General features: G+C 40.5%; 1 protein-coding gene across 11 annotated transcripts in view; it reads right to left on the reverse strand.

Annotated features, from left to right (window-relative positions):
• The window catches only part of TENM4 (teneurin transmembrane protein 4), a 1,625,418-nt gene that overhangs the window by 512,802 nt on the left and 1,094,194 nt on the right, over positions 1–18,422 (reverse strand). For 10 of the 11 annotated variants that reach the window (XM_062639041.1, XM_062639047.1, XM_062639050.1 and 7 more), the window contains one exon: positions 7,082–7,222. The exons of the other annotated variant lie outside the window; for it this stretch is intronic. The gene's annotated coding sequence lies outside the window, so the exon portion shown is untranslated. The remainder of the gene's footprint in view (positions 1–7,081; positions 7,223–18,422) is intronic. 11 annotated transcript variants of the gene reach the window in all.

The following is an 18,422-nucleotide window of genomic DNA, read 5'->3' on the forward strand; positions in this document are numbered from 1 at the left end:
TTATTTAAATATTTTGTCACAAGCTTTGAGTCAAACCAGATTTTTTCCCATGGAAATTTCTGCCTTCCTGACCCTCTCTGTTAAACAAAGACTGATGATTCCTGGTTAACCATCGCTAAACAGAGACCCATGATTCCTGGCTAACTATCCCTGCTCATGCTTAAACAGGACAAAATCTTAAGCTTTTCTTTGTTCTTGGTTTGTGTATGCTTGTGTATTTGTGCATGTTTTTAAAGACCTTCACTTTCATTCACATCCCCACTCAAGAACAAGGAGGAGAAGACAAAACACAGACTTCAGAAGCTGAGACCCTCCCATCAAAATAGCTGTCCATGCTCTCATATGCAACCTTACACTGCAGCAAAAACATGCAGGTTTTCTGTGTGCTGACCCCATCCTTCAGTCTGGCTCCTTGTGTATCAATATCACAGCAATCAATGTGCCATATATCACTCCACAGATCCTGAAGAAAGACAGCTGCTCAATGTCAGTGCTCACCTCCTGAGTTAAAAAACACATTTGGGGAGTTATTATTATTTCATAAATATGGTTTATTAATCCGGCAGGCTGTAATGTTTGAATTGAAAATGAATCCTCCTGTCTCACATGACTATTGATGGAAAATGCCATCATCAAAGATCCTGTTGGATGGTAAGTAAATTGTTTTCTTGTGCATAATAATTATTCTGCCAGAGAAGATGCTCAGCAATCCTCTGGATACACACATACTTTCACTTATTGCTACAACAGCCTGCTTGATGTATTTAAACTGAATCCTTATGAACTCCTATTGAAGTTATGTACCAATGGTTTTAAATCGCAGCTACAGGCAGCCACGTAGCAGTGTGAGCATAACTGAGTATCATGAAGTACAAGAAGTCCCAGATAATTAAACCCTAAATGCAGCATACCTGTTTACAGGAACAACAGCACATGTAAAATAGCTTAGTATTTCACAATACAGTGAAATGGAAATGAATGGCAAAGTCAATAGAAATATTGACTTTTATACATGTTCCAAGCCTGATCTTTGAAAAGCAGTGAGCATATCACTAAAACATTTCTACTAAATCCTTGAAAACTGCTAGGAATGCCATAACTATTTAACAGAAAGGGAACATCAAATGTCCAAAGGTTGATTACTGTAGAAAAAAGGCAAATCAATAGTCAGACTATTGTAGAGTTTGTAGCATCCTGCATATATCTTGACAACTTATTAGAAACAGGGTATATATGATTTCAAGTAGCATCCTCTCAATATACTCCAGGATTTTTTTTGCATATACTTTTTGAACCTTTTCTCATGCTTTTGCCCCTTGCACCTATTAATATAGAATTTGCAATTTATTTGTCTTTATCAGCAGAGAAACTCGAGGATTGAAAGGGAAGAGCTCCACAGTATCCTAGTTAAGATACAGCTTGGGATTTGTTTGTGTCCTTCCAGACAGATGCCAATTAAAATAAAGGTGGGGGGAAGGTATAACAATAGCAAGGTATTGATTGACAAGTGCTATCGAACGAGTCTTCCTTCAAATATTTTATGAAAAGAACTCTGGATTTCATTAAATTCTGTTTTCAATAGCCATCTCTACTCAAAAGAATGCATTCAGAGGAATTAACTGTTTCTGTCCTGCAGATCACGTACCATGTTCAGAGTTCAGCTTCTCGTGGCAGGTGGCCTCTTTCTCTCTTGCCCTATCTGCAATAGGAAGATAAGAGGCAGGTGGAAAGGTCATGCATCCTTATTATATGCAAAGAGCAAAAGTATTTGTATAGGGCTGGGTGCATTTTTAAGGACTAGCTTAAAATATGTAATTGCTACACTGAGGATTGTGCTATCGAGGCCACACAGGTGGGGAAAAAGAACAACCAGAAAAATGCTTAAAATACCTATTTTGCAAGCTGCCCAGTGAGCCTTCTCACTGTGTAAACTTCCTTAACTCCTTCTACAGGCATGAAACTTCAAATTACTCCTATCAGCTGAAGGCCACCAAAGAGCAATGGAAGGTGACATAGCAGAAGATTGAGGCTCCCACAACCCTTTGGCACAAACACCCTTCATCCCCAGTTTGTGCATGTTTTACTAATATATGGTGATAGGGACTCATGCAACAAGCAGGGATTTGGAGAGGAAGAAGAAAACTTTTCATACAGATGTAATAGTTGCAGCCACCAAAAATGGCACAGATGTAGATACAGAGAGGACAAGACAATGTGCAATTCTCTACAGAGCAGTAGTCAAGAGATGACCAGTCTGTCTACCTAGGTACAACTGCAGCAAAACCTGAAGAGAAAATACAGTATAAGTATCCTACTGTTGTGAGGGTTGAAGAGGCTGAAATTGCTATTCTGGCTCAATGTAGAGTTACCTGTGAGGACATGATAGGTATTATGGATATTATAGGTCTTCTACTCAAACCTCAGCCATGATACACACTCTCTTGACTTCCTACCTGCAATCGTGCCTTCTTGTAATACAGAAACAAGGACACAAGCGCAAACATTTGTTTCTCGACTCATACTACAGGTAGGAAAAGCAAGCAAGGATAAAGGAATGGAACTAAGTGGAGATGAGAAAGGTGGGAGCAGAGGAAAGGAAAATCCTGATGAGTATGTTAATGGTGTCTGTATGGCCTATTTGTTGGCTGGCAGTCTGTGTTGAAGCAAATCACAATGCATTCTGATTAGGAAAATTCAAGAATGGGAGAAGCTACTTGGCCCATATCTTGACCACTCAGGCAGTCTGGATTTGGCTGTGGTGTCCATCATATTGCTGTTATAAGCAACCTGAGTCAAGGACCCAGAAGGATTAACCTTCTCCTTTACAGGGATATTATGAAGTGGCTGATAACAGTTCACTTTACTGTTAACGTACAGCAACTGCACTGGTATTGGATATGAAGGGAACTCACAAGGATGGAAAAGCCACCAGCCAGGAATCTCATCCCACTTCTCTGCATGGGGATATCTAGTACAGAACAGGCAGTGCTAAATCCCCACCGTAAAAGTGATGACATGGAGAAAGGAAACTTCAGCTAATGTTTATCTGAAGCTAAATGTGAGTGTCAGAAAATTCAGCCAACCTCCCCTCACACTCTTTCCAGGACTTGTCAGAGAAGGTGGATTTGCCCACTCTAAGAACTAGATAAACAGAGAAACTCCTTTTCCCACTAAGACACCTGTAGTTACAGATGTACCTTTTGATAAAGACAAAGATGTGCTCTCCAGCTTTGTCTTTGAACTTTCCTTTTTTATGGGTTTCATTCCTAGAACCACAAAATAATTCATGTTTGACCAGGACTGCTCGAGATCTGTAGTCAAGCCCCTGTCTTCAGCTCAAAAGCAGATCCACTTAGATTAGGTGTTTCAAGAGCTTGTCCTACTCTTTGGGTGGAGATTACCCAGTAATCTGTTCAAACATCTGATCATCTTCATGTGGAAAAAGGTCAAACCCCCCTGTTTGATAGCTGTTATTTTTTAACCACTTTGCACCTATTAAACAATCTATTCTCTCGTAGACTGGCAATGGTAGTGACTTCAAACCTGAAGCTACCACTTCAGGTAACTACCTTGTTAATTCCATTATAAATATCTAATTTCTAAAGACATTTTTGGTTTCTAGCAGTGCTCTATGCCTCACTTCACATAATGTAGTTATCCCAACAGGTTTATGTCTGACGAAAATAATTACTATGCACATCTGCAAATATGCTTTTATGCTTGTTCCACCTCTAAAACCAGAATCAGCTTTATTTGACAGTCTTGTGGTGTTCTATCCTTTTCCCAAATCCTTCTGATATATCATCATGCAGCAATGCCAACCATGCATTATAGAAATGATCCATGTCTGATGAAAGGGGTAGTGTACTAATATATTTTGAACTAAAGAACAGGGTGCTGGAAATCAGTGTGTATAGTGGAGGCTGAAAGGGTCTGAGTACATCACCTATGCACATCCTGGGCCCATTTTCTGGGAAGAGTGATCATTTGACCTCTCCTTAACAAAAGAAACCACGACACTTCCCACAAACAGCGCTTGTACTGCCTCATGGAAAATACTCCTACTTAGACATATTCTCCTCACAGAAATTCAGCTGTGTCAAGAGCTCCAACAGCTTGAGAAGAACTGTTAATAAACACGATCAGTTATGGCTGCTGGTTCTTGTCTTCATCAACCCCCCCACACTTGTAGTAAGCAACAGATTTCACTTTTATAGGAGGACTTTCAACCTCAGGGTCTTTGAGAACATGGCACCAGCAAAACAATAGCCTTGATTCAGTAGATGCCTTACAGGGATTCCATGTGTGTTTATTATGGAAGCTCAATGTGCCTAGTGTGCAACCAAAGATTATTTTTCTTCCAAAGGCCAAGCTTGCTTGGAATTCTGTTAATTAAATGCACTGTAGAAATGTCAGCCTTTACCCTTCTATATATATAGCATCCTTTGTCCTTCACATAATGATTTTAAAGTGTTCTTCAGACATCATTTGATAGAATAATAAGATATTATTATTGAATCTTTGTGTCTCCTATTGTCCCAGGAGCACTGACCTTGCTTTCCCAATGCATAGGTCTGTCTACCAGGCTAATCATAATGATATCTGAGTACCTCAGAGTTGATGTTTATATGGCAACGTTTCTGCAGGAGCTCGACATCGGCCAGAGGTAGTGATAAGCTCCATTTATTGCTCCTGTGCATTTCTGCAATGTTATAAGTTTATTTCAAATGTAAATCCCCACCCTGGTGACATGTGGGGAGATGCATGCATGGTTCAGGTAACTCAAATTCCCACCGGTTGTCAGAGTTCCACGTAGAGGTAAGCAGTAGATGCGATTTACAATGAGAAAGCATCCACGGGGGAACCAAGATGAATGAATCCCCCATTCACTCTTTTCCAGCAGATATGTAGCACTGATTAATGTCTTTGAACTACTGAATCACTATGGGAATAACCCTTCATTTATGTCCTTCACTTTCCTTCGCCAGGACAAGGTATTAACACTGTGTGTTTTAGCCATGGACAACCAGATACTAACACACCTTCCCACCAGTATTATTTTGTTTTCCTTGACTGGTATTTTGTATAGACATAGCTATAAATACCCATGCACACAGCAGGGTATATGCAATACATCTGGCAGGGAATGGTTACCCCCGGCACTGTACCGATTCTTAATATAATCTTGGCTTGTTTCCATAGCTGTCAAAAAGTCTAGGTTAGCTTGATAGGTCCCTTAAAAAGCACAGTTTGTGGCAATTGAGTTTTTATTGCTGTTTTTAAGAAAGTTCTGACACTTAGGAGGGTTTTCTCCTCCAGGAATGAGATATTTTAATAGCTGCTGAGCAAATTATGATAAAATAGCTCTTATCTGGAGATATGAGATATTTAATGGCATCATCAACATCCTTTGCATATCTGCATATCTGAGAAAACATCCAAATTTTACCGCTCAGAAGCTTTTAATTTCTTTTCTTTTCTAAAAGGGAATCTGAGTGCTCAAGTATCACCTCACCACACTCTTCATTTGTCCTGAAAAACCTTGTTTTTCTCCCCTAACACAGCAGAGATGCCTAGGCTATGGTTTCTTTTATGAAATCTCTCAGTGAATCCCCAAAACAAAAGGAAGCTTGATATAATGACATTACTGCTATACCAATCTCTACCAAATCAGTCATCTACAGGCAGAAATCTAAACATTCCTTAAATACATTTATTTTAATAAAGACATATCAAGAGAAATCCGCCTGTCACTGTTACAGTGATTTGCCCAAAGCTGAAAGAATTCAGCCTAGTCTCATTACTATATAAACACAATAACCTGAAATATGCAGTTATAGCCTGGACCAAGGGAGGATTACAAACATAGGCTTATTGTTTAAAACCAAGTGAGAATCACTACATCCATGAAACATAAAGTTATACTTGGAACCCTATCCAAGTAAAGACATTATCCTGCTCTGGATTTCAAAACCAGAAATGCCGTAGGACTTTTAGCTTTATCTTTACAAGTCAGGCCATTACTTTACAGCTCTTCCTGATTTGGTTTTGCATTTTGAAGTACGGAGTTCCTGACTTGAAGTTGTAGAAATAAATTTAATTGTATTTCTAAATCTTTATCTATAGCTACTTAAAGTCTGGGTATATGTGACACTTTAAGAACATTTCAGATTTCCATTAATTTTCTTTTGCTCCCTTTGAAATACTTTGGGATGTGCACTCATTCGTAAAATTGAGGTAGAGGATTCTGTGGCTGACAAGTTCTATTTATTATTTGTTAAGCACAAATGTCTCAGAGGGCATATTACAGTTCTAACAGGCATCTTGTGCAGCACCATTAGATGAGTCAGAAGAAGTAGATCCACATGATGTTGTAAAATCGGGGTGGTTAAGCTCATTCAGCAAAAGTGTTGGTGTAGGTCAAGATAAAGTTGTCAGTTTGGAAGTCAACATACAGTTTATATTTGTTGGGGGAAAAAAGTGTTATCTTTGCTTGCATTGGGAGTGTGGAAGAGTTAAAAAGTGAGTATTGGTAAGATATTTGGTGAGCTGGAGTTGCTGGTGAAACAGAGAATGGAGGGTCTGTAGTAAATAGTACATTATGCTAAGTGGTATACAACCTGCCATGAAATTATATTTAGGTTATTTCTTATATTTCAAATGAACTTCCAGAACAGCACATTAACACTGACAATGTCATTTGTTCAGACTTCAGGAACTTGGGATCATTTCTCGTCTTGATTCAATCACTTTGGTTAAATCTCTTGTTAACAATGCAGAAAAGAATGGATTTTCCAAGTGATCACTATTTATTAGACAATAAATTTAAAATGACAGTGTAAATATAATTTCATGGTTTGTGCTCTTTCCATTTCTTTAAAGAAAAAACAAGGACGGAATCAAGAGACAAATAACGATGCTTTAAAATATCATGAGGAATAGCTTGATTTATCAGCTCCACTTAAGTATAAACACACATTGAAAGAAAATGACAAATGCATAAATCCCACACCCATGATAAAGTTTTACTTTTCTCTAATTTTTGCAAATACATTTTAAAAAAAAATGATAGTGTACTTACATATTTCAGATCCTCATCTGTCTAAGAATAGAAAGCACTCAAGTCATGTGTCAATAACTCAGGCGGTCTCTTCTCAATCCCCTTTTTGTGTTCACCATCCACAAAAATCAGTGCGCCACTGCAATGGTCCAGCCATTCTCACTACAGAAAAGGAGCCAGGTTTTGTGTGTCAGAAAAGACTGGCATGGATTTGTAGAGGTTGTTTGCATGGCAGCTGTCAGGATTGTCCAGGTAGGATCCTTCATAAGTTTAAAGACCCACATTCCCCCTGTCTGGGAGCACTTAACTGAAGTACCTACATCAGAAGCCTGTTCTCCCCAGGCTACCATTTCATCAGGCAGCAACTGGTATCTGTCTTCATGTCTGTATTGATAGGGAGAAATGTCTATCTACAGGACAGCCATGCCCAAGCTGCCTTCCCGTGCTTTGATATCCCCAGGAACCTGGGCAACCAGAACAGAGTTAGGGCACGTTCCAGGCTAGCTCCTACCCAAGATATACAGGGCATGCCACCATCCATGGGTGGCTTTACAGTTTAGATATGGTCTCAAAGGCTAAATAAGGAGTAACTATACACCAGATATGAGTAGAATTAAATTGGAACTAAGTTACTATGCACACATACTTAAATATGGAGAAAGAGAAAGTATGTTTTTTCACGGGACAAATCTTTAACAACAGTTGTTTTCTTCCTTTCTAGACTTCATGCATAATGCTGGCTATAAAACATATTTACTTATTTTAAGATACCATTAAAATATTGAAGTTTTTCTAGACTTATATTGGTCTTCTTTAAGAAATTAGAGGAGAGAGACTCCCGTTTCAGACACCTGGATAAATTCAGTTGTTTCAATATGCATAAAAAAATTACTCTCAGTCCCATGGTCCATATTGTGCAGACACACTTTACATTTAATTTGGTAATATCCTGAGCATTTGGGGGTGATATTTAATGGGGACTTGACACCAATCCTCAATTTTGTAGGCACTTAAATCTCTATATAAGTTTACTGGAAGGTATATTTGGTAATGTCACGCCGTTTAATGACAATGATCACAGGTGTAATGTGTGGTGCAGCAATGAAAACGAGGCAGTATATGATCTTGCCAAAGGCCAACAGCTTCTGATAGATCACAATTAGCATGGCCCTCAGTGTTATTCAAAAATACCCTTGAAAAACAGGGACTGCAGATGTGAGACACGACATAGCAAACCTCTACACACAAAACTGCCCAGTGCTGCTGGAGATGCCCTAGTTATTCTGACTGCCATCCAGAAAGGCATGGCTTTCCTACACATCCTGCATCATCTTTGCCAGTCTCTTAAATAGGTTTGGGCATCAAGAATGGCTTTGGGCATCTCAAATTAAGTTTATTATAAAATTAATCACACACTAAATCACAAGTTATGCAGTGATAAGAGGGATCTTGAGATCCTCCCACCTTAGTATTGCTACTCCCCATCTATAACGCCAGCACACCACCCCTTTCCACAAGTACCGCTTCAGGGAATGGGTGGCATATCAAAATGCCACCACTTTAATGCTATACGCTGTTTATGCACAAGCACACATGCTGTGTAAGGGCTTGGCTGTTTTTCTGGTTTTCTTTTTTTTTTTTTAATTAATATTCTTGCTTTTTTTGTAAAAATTAAAGCAATTCCAAAAAGCCATTATGTTTTGATTGTTAGGAGCTGACATAAATGGATTCCAGTAGAGATAATGCTGTAAATGTTGATCATGTTACAAGTTGGCCCACCTACTGTCGCTTCAGGAAGCAGAGGTTTAAATATAAATCTCCTATTTTTAACAGAGTTAATATTAGAATTGAAGGAGGAGATGTTCAGCTGGGGTAAATAGTAGCTTCACTGATCTAAGTGCCACTATGCTGATTTACAGCAGCAACAGAACTGTCAGAAGCAGTGTATCTTCTCTCCACCAACAGCTCCATTAACGTATTTATAATATGAATTCTATAAGGAAAAGAAAAATCATAACAAAAAGAAAAGATGAGATTATTCAAAGGTATCTGGTGAGCCATGACAAATTTCTGTGAGTAAATGAATGGAAATATGTGCCTTAGTATGTGTCTTAGTCCACTAGATTGCTTCAAATCCCTGCGCTAAAATCTGCATGTTAAATCACTGTTTTGCTTGCAATGAGCAGTATATTCCAGCTATAATTAAAATAAAAAAATTGGTTCTGGATACCTCTTGATAATAAAAATTATATTAAAAAAAAAAAGGACAACAAGCCAACAAATGAAACCCCAAGGTATTAAAGTATTTTCTATCTACTCCAAGCATTAATTTATGTTTTCTTTTCAAAGTTGCATTTCCTGGACTACTGTAAGTAAGATTATTATAAAAAATAAGACCAGAACTGTCAGATTTTGTTACCAGATTGGAAATAGGAAAAAAATCCATATTTGGAAGAACAATAAAAAGAACAAAAACTCCATGATGTTTAAAACGCACAGTTGTAAGTACCTTAATTTACCTTGAGTTATTAAATATTCTAGAGTTAGGTATTAATTTGGTGTGTCTCCTCCACAGTGCTTGGGCTTTTTAATACTATCTAAACAAAATTACAAAAATCTAATCACTTTAACCCAAAAGGAATTTCGCTTCTTCTCAAAAACTCCAACTAAAGGAGCCGAAGTTGTGTTTTCTTTTAGATGACTTTCTCTGTCTTTAGCTTAGGTGTTTAAAGGCTCCATAACGAAGCAAAGCACAGAGGGCTGAGACTATGGGCTTTAGGGAGATTAAGGGCTGCAGAGCTGTTCACTTTATCTTACATTAACCTGCCCAAGAAAGCAATTCCCTCCATAGCCCCCATGCCCAATCCCCATAAGTGGAGACATATGGCAGTTCTGTGATACAGAGAACACACTGTGGTAGTTTTATTGATACTGGGACTGCTTCGTAGCCAGTGTAAGTCTTCTCTGCTCAGGTATGAATTGATCCCATTGACTCTTGGCAAAGGGAGACTAGCCATAAAGGTTAATATTGCCCTTGAAATATTCCAGTCCGATTCCTGCTCTGAACTGCCCTCCAGAGGAGCCTTTCTCCACTGACTCCAGGGAGATTTGGTGATTAAATTTAAGTGATTAAATTTAAGTGATTAAATTTAAGCTGGAGCCTCTGCCGATTTGGTGGGATTGATTTGCAATTGAATTCTTTGGTCTTTGTGAAAAGCTGGTCCAGAACTCTCAGAAACCCATCAGAAGTAGCAACAAAAGTGGTGCAAGCTGTGCATGGCCACCACTGCCTTCTCATCTGGTACAATGTCAAGACAAGCAGTCTCTCCCTACCTCGCACTTCTGCCTGTCCGTTATCTAACCTAGAATGGTAGCCATTAAAACATTTCAAAGCCCAGATTCCAACTTTTCCACATCGAATTAACATGAAATTGTTGGTTAACATGGACTACCCTGACTGGGAGAGCTGCTATGTGCCTTGGAAAGACCTTTCAAAAGGGGTTTCAGCTCAGATTCTTGGCTAAAGGATGAAAGGCATTGGCTATGTGGCACAACATTGCACGCACACAAGCACACAGCACTCGTTTCACATTTTCCCCTTCCCTCCTCAGATTTCTCTCCTCCAGCCACCAGCTTCTCAGCTAACCTTGAAACTGCAGGGAATTTCATTCTGTGGCTTGTGTTTCCTCCAAAGCAGAACTACAGGGCCTCAGTCCCTCCCTAGAAATTATGTCTCCTGGAGTCATTATTCCCTCTCGGCCTCAGACCACTTCCTGCAATTTCAGAACCACTGAAAACATCAGTTTCAAATGAGCGATTAACCCATGAAGGTTAAACCAGCCTGGATCCACAAGTGTTCCTTAGACGTGCATTCCTTTTATCCTCTCCCTGAACTTTGGTTGAAATAAGACCAAAGAGATTCTTCCTCAGATAGGTTTTAGCCCATTTTAGAGCTGATTGTCTTATTGGTCATTGTTTTCTTTCACCTCCAGCTTTCTGCTGTAAACTACTATTTAGCAAACCAGCCTTCCTGAAGAATCCTGGTGACCTGTAAAAGCTAAAATGTTAGCGATCGAAACCCTTGGGTATATCCACAAATGACTGAGTAAGGCTGGAGGCACAATGCCAGATGAAGAGACGACAGACCCATTTATCATCAGTAGGAACAGGCACATTAATTGGCCACGATACAAGTCCCGTCCTCCAGGATTAACAAAAATCTTCTTGATCCTGAATATGCCACCAGAACATCCTTTATTAAATAAGATGAATAGTACTGAGGCCAAGGGTTGCCCTGCTTCAGCTAAGAAAGCTCAATTATTTATGGATACTTCACTCGCTAAGACACCAACAGGTTACCAAGCCTTGTAAAGAGAGCTTTTTGGTCTATTGAATAAAGGTTATTATCCTACACATATGCATCTTCTGTACCTTCAACAGCAGAGAATTGGAATCATTTGAGTTTTATAAAGCTTCTGGACTGGGGGATGGTGGTTGAACTTTGGAACAGACTACACAGAGAGGCTGTGGAGTCTCCAACCTTGGCAATACTCAAAACCCAATTGGAGACAGCCCTGAGGTGTTGTAGCTGACCCTACTTTGAGCAGTGTGGGTTGGACTAGGTGATCTTGAAGGTCCCTTCCAGCCTCTGTCATATTCTGTGGTTATGAATCCTGAAGACGAAGACAAAAACACACAAACATATTCCCAGGTTTCTGTCCCTGCACTGTTCTTCCACGCACTCACACAAAAGCCAAAATACTCATAACTGGCCACTGTTGCCATCTGCCTTTAACATGGAAAGAGAAATCTCATCTTGAGAGACTCTGATACCAATTTTCTTGTGTACTCCCGAACTGGGCATGTGAAAAAGGAACCAGTGGCCTTTGCTTGGTGTTGTACCTGCAGAATTCCCTGCAGTTAAGTGAACTTGGCTGCAAAATGGGAACTACGTGACCCTATCAGGCACAGCTGCCATGCAAATATTGAGTATTATTCCAGGCACACTGGAGTAATGGTTTCGTGTGTCTTTTCTTTCACCTTGGTAACTCCAGGTGCAGTGATATAATCCAATAGCTGTGCGTAATGATGGAGAAAGTAAAACACTGGTAATTTTAGGGGAGAATCAACCACAGATTGCAAGCAGTGGAAACTAAATGCTTCGTTCAAGTGTGGTTTTCACCTACTTTCACCACTTCTGTTGGCAATGAAAGATCTATTTCATTGGAGGAGCTCAAAAGTAATACTTCAATATTTCTTGAAAGGACCAGCTGGGCCAGGTCCATTTTGACAGCGCCAATGAGGTTTTGCACTTACACACAATTTCTGCCTGGTACCCATGTAGTTCTACCATGGCTGCAGTAATACATATAGATGTTGATGTTATTGACCCCCCTCCTTGCTGACTATTTATGGCCATGACATTATGAGTTGATCCTATTGTAAACTGGTTGATGAGAAACTCAATGTGAGCCGGCAGTGTGTGGTCACAGCCCAGAAAGCAACCGTATCCTGGGCTGCATCAAAAGGAGCGTGACCAGCGATCCTGACTCTGCTCTCAGACCTCACCTGCAGCATTGTGTGCAGTTCTGGTGTCCTCAACATAAAAAGGACATGGAATTGTTGGAACAAGTCCAGAGGAGGCCACGAGGATGATCAGGGGACTGGAGCACCTCCCGTACGAAGATAGGCTAAGAACGTTGGGGCTGTTGAGCCTGGAGAAGAGAAGGCTGTGGGGAGACCTCATAGGAGCCTTCCAGTATCTGAAGGGGGCTACAGTGATGCTGAAGAGGGGTTTTTCATTAGGGACTGTAGTGATAGGGTTAGGGTAATGGGTTTAAACTTAAACAGGGGAAGTTTAGGTTAGATTTAAGGAAGAAGTTCTTTACCATAAGGGGGCCGAGGTGCTGGCACAGGGTGCCCAGAGAAGTGGTGAATGCTCCATCCCTGGCAGCGTTCAAGGACAGGTTGGATGGAGTCTTGGGTGTCATGGTTTAGTGTGAGGTGTCCCTGTCCATGGCAGGGGGGTTGGAACTGGATGAGCTTTAAGGTCCTTCAAGATCCTAATTCTATAAATGACATTTCCCCTCTCCCTTTATCACCTGATCTTCTGATATAAGCAAGAGAATTACTGTTTTTTCTCTCTCCCCAGGGGGCTTGAGGACATTTTTTCCCCAGAATGTTAGAAAATTTCCTCCATGCTTGGAATGAAGCATTTTGTTTGCACACAACACACACTACTGGGGAATTTTCAGTGCTGCCACTATGTCAGGCTGGCATGCATGGTTTATACCTGCCCAGCCAAAGGAACTGGCAGACGGTTGGTGACAAAAGGAGCATCCCATGGAGCTGCAGGAGAACCATCTCAACAGGTCCAAGATTTCAGAGCCTGAAAGACTCTGTGCAACAGCCCAACCGTAGCAGTTCTCAGCATTCAGCCAGAAGCAAGGCAGGTGCTTAAAACCTTTGCCAGGACTCAGTGAGCTCAAAAGCGCTTAGTCTCCAAGCCAGAAATAAATCCAGCAAATGGATGTGGATGCTCCTTCAAAGAGATCTAAGGGCAACTGCCTTGTGTAGGACAATATCTGTAACCTTGCCTCTGTGACTTTTTGATGGCAAGAGCACAGACCTCTCCAAAACCATCCCTTTCAGGACTCAAAGTAGGACAGCCTGTGAGAACAAGGCGGGACAATGAGGATGCACATCAAACGGAGTGGTAGCTCAAAGAGAAGGAGATGTGCTACCCAGCAGGTCTCCTTTGAGCATGGCTCTTCGGGACCACAGCATTTGCCACCCCACAGCTTTTGGTGCCAGGGGTCATCTTATAAGAGACATGCAGCCATTTATTTTTCAGTGCCGCATAAACACATGAGATATAACCGTAGCTGATGAGGTTATGGAAAAGGGAGTCAAGACTGTTGAGCTCAGTATGTTCGACTTGTCAGACCTGGATCAGTCCTTCTCCCTGCTTGACAGCTCCATATTTCATGTCATCCTACCTCTAGCAGGCAAGTGACATATTTGGAGTTCTGTCTCCCATCTGAACTTGCTAAAGCAAAATGTCATTTTCTACATCTTTCCTTCTTCAATTTGGTGGGAGACAGAGGAAGAAGGATACAGGTTTTAAACAACACTGTTCATTTATCTTCTTAAATCCTTTTCCCTGTGAACTTTCCCAGTGCATGCCTCTGCTCCTGCTCAAAATATCCCATCCTGCAACTGCACAATATTGACATGATTCACAGTTCTTGTAAAGCAATGCTGAACCTGTCCAGAATATGTTCAGCCTCCTCCTTTCTACAAAAGAAATGAACTGTAGCAAAGATCACTGCAGCTAATCTGTCTTTGGACTCAGGAAGATTCTTCTGTGCCTCTGCATTTCAGAAGATGACCTTTATCAGATGTAAAGCCTACAAATATGTTTTGGCTGTGTAGGGCAGGCTACAGATATAGGGTTTGATGTATAAATGTAACAGCTCTTCTCCTATCATACATCAGCCAGTACTGCACAAATGCAGCGTCACAGAAAGAAAAGCATAAAGTAGAGGGAACAAACATAAAAAACTAGTTTATAACTTGCCAATGGAGAAGAGGAGCCCAAGTAAAACATTTTATACTGAAGGTCCAATGGAGTACCGTGGAGTTTCTCTCCCTAGAGGGCTCAAGGGAAGCCAGGAACAATATTATCTCTCTAAATGCAAACATTGTTTGAGAGAGACGGTGCTTCTGTGATGAGGGCAGCAAGAACAAGAGAGCTCTTTGCTGAATATGCAACTGGGCTTACTGGTATAGGAAGCATTATACACACAGGTGCCACAGGGCATGAGCAGGAGAACCTGAGACCTGCTTCAGCCTTCCCATAAAGCAGACTAAGTTCATTCATCAAACCTGAGATTTCAGGGCTCAAAGTTCAAAAAAAGCTACCAGAGCTGAAGTCATTCCCCTCCTTCCCTTTTTTCTGGTCCCTTCCAAAACCAACCCCACTATATGCTTTTTTCTTCCCTATTGACTGAAATCACCTGGGGGTCAATTATCTTTCTGGGATGGAAACCATATGCCATTTCATGTTCTTGCATAAGGTTAAGCTGCGTATGATGAAACCAATCAATTAAATCTTGCGGGAAAAGAAGGGAGGATGAAGCCTGGCCAGGAGTTCACATTCTCATTTAGTGACAACCTAATCTAAGGATCAGACCATACCAAAATTCACTTGCCTACAAAGAAATACAGGCGAGAAAGTGCTGCCTGTGTCATAAAATGAAGCTGGGGAACATTAAAGCAGGGAATATTCATGAAAACAAGATGGGGACATGCACTGCCTAAGACTGGTAAGATTTTAGAGAGTGGCGTCCCTGCCCATTGAAAGGGGGTTGGAATTGGATGATCTTCAGGTCCTTTCCAACCCAAACCATTCTATGATCCTATGACTTGGGCTATTGAAAGGTTTTAAAACCCCAAGTTTTCTGGGTGTTTTTTGTTGTTGTTGTATGCAGCCTGCAGACTGCTTTAAACACAGCAGATACCCTGCTGACGTGTATTCGTAGAACCCAGCTTCCTATGTGGGTCTATGCTTGTCGCTTCACTTTAGTCCAGGAACAGTCTCCTAAAATGCTAGTCTGAATTTCCAATCTAGCTGGCATGTGAGGTTGGTTCTTATCATTGCGGATGGTTTTGCTTCCAGCTAGAATATAGATTTTTTTGTGCTGGTCTGGCAGGGATAAAAGGGAAGAAGGGAAAACAGATGTGGAAGTTCTGAATCGAGTCTCACACTGGTAAAATTCCATGCACACAAAAATTTTCAAGTGGAAATTAAATCTACAACCACACGCAAGCGACTCAAGTGCGACTCAGGCTAAGGCCTGTTTACAAATATATTCTTGACAACCCCTAAGCCAATAACTTTGTTGCCCGCATCACTTAATTTCCTTGTCAAAGAGCAACTTTCTCTGCCAGTGGAAACGAGTAACTCTGAGAACCACTCCATCCACAGCTCTGAAGGGCTTAGGTTGAATCTGGGGTAGCATTTCAGTGCACTTACACTTCCTCAACATCTAGCATTTGGAAAGTGTGTTACTGAAAAGAAATGGGCATAAACACACACAGATGTCTACTGTTCTGGCTTCAAATAACCCTTGTGGAGAAAGAGGGGTGTATACATATACGGGTGTGCACGTGTGTGGGCATGCATGGGAAAGCAAAGCAAGCTTTACTTTTAATCTGAAGCCCACCTAAACAAAGATCCTAATGTTATCCCCTGGAATGAGGTAAGAAATATGATCATTTAGTTCCAAGACCTGCCTTAAACTACAGTTTTTGTAGCCCTGAATGAGCAGCAGCCAAAGTAAAAGAGATCAGATGAACTGCATTTAGAAGTGGTGCAGTGAACTGGTACAAGGGGAAAGTGCTTTTAGTGATCAATATGAAAACAGGGGGCTTTCATCTAACCACGGTGAGGATGGCAAAGAGGAATTTGGGCAATATAATATGGGATAAAAGGGTAGATAGGCTCTTATTTCAATCTAAAGACTTAATGATGCTTATTAAAAGGTTGTTACTTGGTTTCATGGAAGAATTATGGCCCTCTACTTCTCTCCTTAGAATGAATGACCTGACAGAGAAAGGCAAGTATTTTTAAGTCCTCGGTCCTTGTTAAAGAGGTGCTTTTCTCATTTTTCTGTACCTTTGCCAAGAGATCAGCTCATGCAAGCAAGCAATTCACACGGATGGTTTCTATTTGAAGGCCACTGCCTCTTGCCGTGCGCAATGCTATTCATCAGGCAGCACATTGATACAACAGCACTTGGGTAATAAGTTATTATGATTTGATTCACATAACAGTTGTTAATATTTGGGTCAACTTTACCAATAAGTGAGAGCTCTGAAATAACAAAACTGGCCTTATGCTTGAGAAAATGCTTTAGGCCAAAGTCAAGTCTGGAGGAGACACATTGAAGTCAATGAGCCTCCAGCAGGTGAGCTGGGCTGCATGTTTCTGCTGGGCAAATCTTTTCACCACTGCAGCACTTCATTATAGCTGTCATTTTCTTTATGAGTTATTGCCTTCTTGTCAGATTTACCTCCCCTTCCATTTGAAAACAGTCATCTGGGGAGTAGGCCAGCAACAAAACAAAACCTCCTGTAGGTTAATGTAGCAGTGACAACAGAAAAGCTAGCCTACCTCTCAAACCAGGGGGCTGAACCACATGGCACTTGCTCAGCTACATGGATCCAATCTGTCTGTATCTGAATATAACAGGCAGCACTGCTTTTCTGGCACTGGATATCAACAAAGTGTTTTGAACTAGATTTTTTTAGACTACTTAGTGTGTTTCAAAGCCTTATAGTTCATCAGTGACTAAGAAAGACAATTCAGATGGATTATTGTCTCATAAAAAATAAAATCTATTAATCAGCTCTTCAATTCATGTTAGGAAATCCCATATGGCATTTAAATAGAAGTATACAAGGTGCTGGCATTCCAAACCACCCTTCTTGTTAGATGAATTCATACCAGCATCATAAGCTGTCCTTCTGTGGGATAAAGAGCTATCCTCTCACTTATTGTAGAACAAATCATGGAAGATTAGATAAAATAGCCATCTAAAATAAGATAAACTGGGCCAAACCTATGAAAAGCCATGTTACTCCTGTATTCCACCTGAAAGTGTTTGTCTTACATGTGAAATGTAACTTCTGAGCTAACTAAATCTAACTAGTATCCTGAGGGAGCCTCCGGATTTCAATCCTCTTGGATTTCAATCCAAGATGTAGATTGAAAAACCTTTCAAATTGTAAAATGGGGGAAATATTTTTAAGTTAAATATTTTCAGACATACAGAACATGTGAGAACCTTCCTTTAAAAATTAACATGGCGTGGAATCGAGCCATGGCCAAATGAATTAACTTAAAGAACCTTTCTTCTGCTGCCTTCCTTGAACAGTCATTTATGAACCAGAAAGTAAATGCACAAAGGATCTTAAATCACAGACAATCACCCCGGAAAAACTTTTACACTCACTTCACACTACAAAACAATTTAAAACAGAACAACAGAAACAGGAGATCAAGACCAACTTTGCTGGAACAAATTGTGCTTTGAATGATGCTGGTGTGATGCCACTGATGTCAATGGGATATGACCTTTGCAACTAATGAAAGAGGTTCACTAAATTCACCCTCGTGAGCTTAGCTGTAGAGCCAATTTGCACATCCTATGCACAGCCTCTTGCTCCCTCTCTTAGGAGAAGTAAAGAATTTTCACTTAAATTATAAGCTAATTAATGTGAGAGACACCCTTTTACAGTAAATCCTCCTGGTAACGAGGACAATACACCAGAAACTGTAGGCCAGGTCTACGTGAAA

The sequence above is a fragment of the Pezoporus occidentalis genome, unplaced genomic scaffold, assembly GCF_034315485.1.
Source record: "Pezoporus occidentalis ecotype Australia unplaced genomic scaffold, CSIRO_AGI_Poc_V1 ctg6, whole genome shotgun sequence".
NCBI lineage: Eukaryota > Metazoa > Chordata > Aves > Psittaciformes > Psittacidae > Pezoporus > Pezoporus occidentalis.